Raw genomic sequence first — 7,745 nt, forward strand, 5'->3', positions numbered from 1 at the left:
GTTTTGTTGCTTTTATCCTCATTCAGCTGGTTTCTTTGTGACTTTGTGCTATGTGCAGGGGTCCACCTTCCAATCCATTGATTGGCATGTTGGCGGTACACATGTGCCAGAATATCATTTCAAATTAAATTACAGCCTGTGATTTGAGCTTTGAAATCATTATCATTATGTGTATGGCTTGTTAACGCAAACACCTAATCGTCAAGAGGATCTGCTGAAGTTTAAAGTGAATTTGGGGGGGGGGCGGTAGTCTTCCCACACAGCCGTCTCTAGAGTTAACAAAAAATGGTTAAAAAAAAAAAAATTCCATTGAGTGGCAGTTCTCTGGGTGGAAACGCCTCATCTGCTTTGAATAATGAGGTAATAATGAAGAAAATGGCCAGACTGATTCAAGCTTACAGGAAGGATGCAGCTCAAATTACTCACTACAACAAAGTTATACAGAAGAGCGTCACTGAATACACATGTTGAATCTTGAGGCAGAGGGGATACAGCAGCTGAAGACCACACCAGGTTCCACTCCTGCCAGACAAGAACAGGAAACTGAAGCTACAGTGTGGCAAAAAAGTATTTAGTCAAATCAAAATCAAATCAAATCACTTTTATTGTCACATCACATGTGCAGGTACATTGGTACAGCACATGTGAGTGAAATTCTTGTGTGCGAGCTTCACAAGCAACAGAGTTGTGCAAAATACAATAATGTAAACAAGCAAAATACAAGAATGGCTACATCTGAAACTAATAAATATATGTACAATATATAATAGTATATGCATTTCTGGATGTAGTCAGCCACCGATTGTGCAAGTTCCCCCACTTAAAATGATGACAGAGGTCAGTAATTTGCACCAGAGGTACACTTCAACTGTGAGAGACAGAATGTGAAAAAAAATCCATGAATCCACATGGTAGGATTTGTAAAGAATTTATTCGTAAATTAGGGTGGAAAATAAGTATTTGGTCACCTCAAACAAGGAAAATCTCTGGCTCTCACAGACCTGTAACGTCTTCTGTAAGAAGCTTTTCTGTCCCCCACTCGTTACCTGTATGAATGGCACCTGTTTGAACTCATCTGTATAAAAGACACCTGTCCACAGCCTCAAACAGTCAGACTCCAAACTCCGCCATGGCCAAGACCAAAGAGCTTTCGAAGGACACCAGGAAAAGTATTGTAGACCTGCACCAGACTGGGAAGAGTGAATCTACAATAGGCAAGCAGCTTGGTGTGAAAAAATCAACTGTGGGAGCAATCATCAGAAAATGGAAGACATACAAGACCACTGATAATCTCCCTCGATCTGGGGCTCCACGCAAGATCTCATCCCGTGGGGTCAAAATGATCATGAGAACGGTGAGCAAAGATCCCAGAACCACACGGGGGGACCTGGTGAATGACCTGCAGAGAGCTGGGACCAAAGTAACAAAGGTCACCATCAGTAACACACTACAACGGCAGGGAATCAAATCCCGCAGTGCCAGACGTGTCCCGCTGCTGAAGCCAGTGCATGTCCAGGCCCGTCTGAAGTTTGCCAGAGAGCACATGGATGATACAGCAGAGGATTGGGAGAATGTCATGTGGTCAGATGAAACCAAAGTAGAACTTTTTGGTATAAACTCAACTCGTCGTGTTTGGAGGAAGAAGAATACTGAGTTGCATCCCAAGAACACCATACCTACTGTGAAGCATGGGGGTGGAAACATCATGCTATGGGGCTGTTTTTCTGCCAAGGGGACAGGACGACTGATCCGTGTTAAGGACAGAATGAATGGGGCCATGTATCGTGAGATTTTGAGCCAAAACCTCCTTCCATCAGTGAGAACTTTGAAGATGAAACGAGGCTGGGTCTTCCAACATGACAATGATCCAAAACACACCGCCCGGGCAACAAAGGAGTGGCTCCGTAAGAAGCATTTGAAAGTCCTGGAGTGGCCTAGCCAGTCTCCAGACCTCAACCCCATAGAAAATCTGTGGCGGGAGTTGAAAGTCCGTGTTGCTCGGCGACAGCCCCAAAACATCACTGCTCTCGAGAAGATCTGCATGGAGGAATGGGCCAAAATACCAACTACTGTGTGTGCAAACCTGGTAAAGACCTATAGTAAACGTTTGACCTCTGTTATTGCCAACAAAGGTTATGTTACAAAGTATTGAGTTGTATTTTTGTTATTGACCAAATACTTATTTTCCACCCTGATTTACGAATAAATTCTTTACAAATCCTACCATGTGGATTCATGGATTTTCTTTTTATTTTTTTTATTTTTTTTATTTTTTATTTTTTCCCACATTCTGTCTCTCACAGTTGAAGTGTACCTCTGGTGCAAATTACTGACCTCTGTCATCATTTTAGGTGGGGGAACTTGCACAATCGGTGGCTGACTAAATACTTTTTTGCCCCACTGTACATATGATAGATCACAAAGTTTAATTCAGCTGGTTTCTAGAATCAGTTCAGTTCACTCAACCGGCCCCCACAGGCACCAGATTTCAGTTTAACAGAGCACCTTGTGGATGTGGTGGAACAGGAGACTCACATTATGGATGTGCAGCAAACAAATCTGCAGCAACTGTGTGATGTTGTCATATAAACATGAACCAAAATCCCTGAGGAATGTTTCCAGCCCCTTGTTGAATCTGCCATGAAGAATTTAAGCAGTTCTGAAGGTGAAAGCGGGTCCAACCCAGGCATTAGCAAGGTGTGCCTATTAAAGTGTCCAGTGAATGCATACCCTTTTCAGGAACCCTTATGTAAATATGTTACATGTTTTTATATGATTGATAATTATGAAAAAGCTGGATCAAATTATGTGTGTATTAATTAAACCTGATCACCTGAATTCTACAGTCCCGTAATCCTGGCAGAGCTTTGAGAGTCAGTGATGGCTGTTCTGTGTTCATGTGTATCATAAAGAAAGTGCACACGTCCTCTTCCAATTAAAGGCATCTGCATGGTAGAAATGATGCAGCCTATAGGAGTTCTCTAACAACACTGCAGTGGCTGCGACCTTTTTTCTCTCTTTGCATTTAGAGAAAATAATTCTCTCGATCAGTGAAACTGCTTTTGCGATGTTTTGTTAGTGCGTAGGAGTCGGATGTTTGCATTCACTTGCCTTGTAATTTGTAATATATGTCAGGTGTATTTGTTCGTTTACTTTTTATATTGTTATGTGGTATACTTGTAATTTCTGCTGCCAGGTCTCTCTTGGAAAAATGAATTTTGTAATCTCAGTGAGGCTTCTATCTGGTTAAATAAAGGATATATCCATCCTCTTCCACTTATCCTATTCAGGGTCGCGGTGGGTCTGGAGCCTATACCAGACCTTAACTTAACCCCACTAACTGTAGGTCTTTGCAATGTGGGAGGAAGCTGGAGTACCTGGAGAGAACCCACACAGACTAAATCTTTTTTTTTTTACAAAGTAGCAAGAGAAAGAAATTCTATATTCTCATTTTCTCCTTTTTCTTTAAGCAATATTCTTAATGTTAACTGACACGATTGTTGTCCTGTGGCAAAGAGTACGTTCATCATTTCAAGTTAACTGATTGAGTCATGACCCAGTAAAAAATGTGAGTCAGAGGCTCAGATCAGTGGTGAATTTAATGCTTTAGATTTTCTTGTCATAGATTTTTATTAACAATTTCATGACAATTTTTAAAAAAAAGTGAATTAATTTTAAATTCTATTATCTGTGTTTTTATAATGCATTATAAACCACATTAAATAGCCTCAGTTTCCTGTTTTTAGCTGACAGCAGCAGCACCCAGTGTGGTTTTCTACTGCTGTAGCTCATCTGCTTCAAGGTGCAACATGTTGCACATTCAGAGTTGCTCTTCTGTATAGCATGGTATGCAACAAGTGGTTATTTGAGCGACCATAGTCTTCGTATCAGCCCAATCCCAGCAGATCAGCAGTTTCTGAAATACTCAGTTCAGTTTCTTTCTCATTTTGATGCTCAGTTTGAACTTCAGGAGATCATCTTGACCATGTCTGCATGCCTAAATGCACTGAGCTGCTGCCATTGGGCGATTAGTTGAAGAGGTCTACATACTAAAGTCACCAGTGAGGGATTATGTGAATTAAATAAATGTTCACTCAAATGTCTAATAAGATAAAATGATTACATGGGGAGATTTTATAACAAGCAAATCACAGGGCCTTTCAGGCAGACGGGAAAGAAAACTACAGTTTAACACCTGCATCAGGTCATCACTCTATAAAATAAGAAAATAACAACTGATCAGCAAGGTATTGGCAGAGGGAGGCTGCCCTTTGACCCCATACGAGGGTCAATGAGAAAAAACAAAAACTAAACTAAATGGTTAAAAATGTGTACAGATGTAGACTCACTCTTCATGCCTTCAGTCACCTCGCAGTAACCAAGGAAGACCAGGGAGGTTATTGCTGTTACGGCCACAGCTTCAAACGTTGGAACTGTCTCACATGCTACTTCCACAGTCATGCCTCCAAAAGTAAGAGCTATAACTGTCCAAAAATGACAACATAAAAACAACCAAAAGATAATAATAAATTCAGACTTGCAATCCCACAAGGCAGTAAAAACAAAACATTTAAAGATTTAAGACTGTGGCAGCAGGCTATTATCCACACACAGAATAGCTTCATGTCAGTAACAATAGTGACGTAAGTGACTGAACTCTCAGCTGAATTGACTGCATTATTCTGAGAAATGTTTCAGCTGCTTGGTAGATAGCTTTGGTCATGAACTAGTGACAGTTGTAGTTTGCTTACTGCTTATTAGTCTGTAAACATATGACATATCAGGTGTCCTAATTTCATTTTAGGCTACACCTGTGTTATCCCTTTAAACTAGAAACCGAGAGCAAAGTTTCAAAAAGATCGTGTTAACAAAAACCTTTCAAATCTTTCTCATGCCTTTTTTTTTTAAATAAAATTTCATTTGAATATTTTATACAGGACAAAAATTCCAATAATAGGGAACAAGTGAACTCCACCAATGAACCCAAACAGGCCACATCAACACAAATGGCAAGCTACTAAAATCAAGATGAGCAACAACACTGCAATGTTGTATAACCGAATCTTCCTAATTAAAAGCCTCAGGATGACCTTGTACATCAGTTTCATATGTAACCCATATAATGCATAGAACCACATACTTTCAAAATCATAAACATTTACACTAAAGCGAACAAATACTTTATGTATTATTAGGAAGTAAGTAAGTAAGTAAGTAAGTAAACTTTATTTATTAAGCGCTTTTCGCAGACAGGCAATCACAAAGCGCTGTACACAAATATTAAAATATTAAAATAAACAATAAAATCAATAGACATTATATACAATGTAAAAAATCAAATGTAAATAATGTAAAAAAAATAAAATAAAATATGTAGATCAACAAAAGGCTTGTTTGAACAGAAGAGTTTTTAACTGTTTTTTAAAAGAATCCACAGAGTCAAGCAAACGTAACGTAGTGGTAAACTGTTCCACAGCCTTGGTGCAACAGACTGAAAGGCTCTGTCCCCTTTTGTCTTCAATCGTGTACGGGGAACAACTAAGAGACTCTGAGTCTGTGAGCGGAGATGACGAGCAGCAGTGTATTTTAAAAGAAGCTTGGATAAGTAATCTGGAGCCTGGCCATTTAGTGCTCTGTATGTTAAAACAAGAATTTTAAAGCGAATTCTAAACTCTATTGGGAGCCAATGTAAAGAATATAAGATGGGAGTGATGTGAACACGCTTGGTAGAGCGAGTTAGTAATCTGGCTGCTGCGTTTTGTATTGTCTGGAGGCGAGAGAGAGATGATTTATCCAAGCTAGTAAACAGGGAATCACAGTAATCTAAGTGTGATGACACAAATGCATGAATGAGTTTTTCCAGTTCAGCTGAGGAAACCATATGTCGCAGTTTAGATATGTTTCTTAAATGATAGAAACAGGAACGAGACAAAGATTTTACATGAGAGTCAAGGCCCAGAGAAGAGTCAAATATTACTCCAAGATTTCGAATATTTGACTTGACAGATGGACAGAAAGAGGCAAGAACCTGACTGATTTTAGAATGTAGCTCAGGAGGAGCTATGATCATGGTCTCGGTCTTGTTAGTATTTAGAACAAGGTAGTTGCTTGAAAGCCAATCAGAAACCTGGGTTAAGCACTGGACTAGGGTGGACAGCCTATCCAGCTGATGAGGCTTAAAGGACATATGGAGCTGAATGTCATCAGCATAAAAATGATAAGACAGGTTGCTAAAAGATTGAATGATACTAGCTAAAGGAAGCATATAAAAAGAAAATAGTAATGGACCTAAAACTGAGCCCTGTGGGACACCACAGGTCAGGGCAGCAGTGTTAGAGGAGAACCTATCAGTCCTAACAGAGAAGGTCCTGTCTGATAAGTAGGAAGAAAACCAGTCTAGGGCAGAGCCAGGCAACAGGGCAGAACTGGCACCTGCACTGCATCAGCGGGAAAGAGGCCTGTGTTACTAAGTATGAGCATCAGAAGTGGTTTGTATGTATATTTTTATAGATCTTGATAAATCTATAAGGTTATAGCGGTTGTACACTGTTTATGCCATGATAGAAATCATTTTTCCAATATTATTCAAACTCATCTCTAATAAATTCTTGACAACATTGTTTAAGAAGTCGTTTAAAGCCAATCATTATGCACAGAAACCAGGTCAGTGAGTGCTTTTTTATTTACTACGCCTGTTGTTACCCTTTATTATCTCTTATCCCTTCAAACAATATTCATCACACTGTGACGGTTATGCTGGGCCACAAATTATAAGCTTTGCATACTGAGCTGTAAAATGTGTAGCTTGTTCACCTCATGTTCCTATTCCCCTTACGCTCAGCACGATGCATCAGAAGAACAATTTGTTGGAGCAAAAGGAGGGGCGCTAATGAGTTCCTGGGTATGCGACGTGATTTGATTTGGCATAAGCTGTTTCTCAAGGTAGGAGAAATAAAAAATGAAAAGCAAGCCAAAATGTAAAGTCCAGGACTCCAGCTTAGCAAGAAAGCCACCCAATTAAAGGATGTCGCTGGGCAGCCTTCACTGCCCGTTCGGTGGTGTTCATGAGACACGTTTCTGTATCTCTGCATTGTTATTAGTGCATTCAGGTTACAGAGCTGGGATGTTCCAAGCAAAACAAATGAGTGCCTCCTTCCTAGCCCCTGCAGAGTCAGCTGATTTTTGTACAATAAAACAAGTGAGCCTTATACAAATGCACAACGTGTGCAAAGTTCAGGTGGGAACTGTCAGATTTTACTGATTTCGCATTGAATGACTTAGCTGGCTATCCGTGTCAAGGTCAATAAACATTGGAAATGTGGTAAAAGTTAGAGCTTTCTTCTTTTCGTGATACAATTTAATGGATTATGGATTTTACAACCCTCTGAAACCCCTATTCTCTTTGCAGTGGCAGTGCAAGAGTCTGCAGGTGTTACTGGGCTAAACTGACCACACCTGGTGTGGCGTAGATAAATGCATGTCTGAGGCTGACTTTGGAGAGGCACACCAGATTTTTTCATTATGCTCTTGTCGGTACCAACAGTTTTAGCAAATTTATTATGTAATTTAAAATAAAACCTCTTCTTTGTGAAACTTCTTTGAGCCAGATCATAACATGGATGACAAAGGTGTTGGTAATATAATGAAGGTCCCAGTTTTTTTGAATAGATGAGTTTCTATAGGACAAAAACACTGCTTCACTGAAAGGACCACACACTGTTACTTACCAAGCCCAAGGCTTTATG

Source organism: Rhamphochromis sp. 'chilingali' (genome assembly GCF_963969265.1).
Source record: "Rhamphochromis sp. 'chilingali' genome assembly, chromosome: 17".
Classification (NCBI taxonomy): Eukaryota; Metazoa; Chordata; class Actinopteri; order Cichliformes; family Cichlidae; genus Rhamphochromis; species Rhamphochromis sp. 'chilingali'.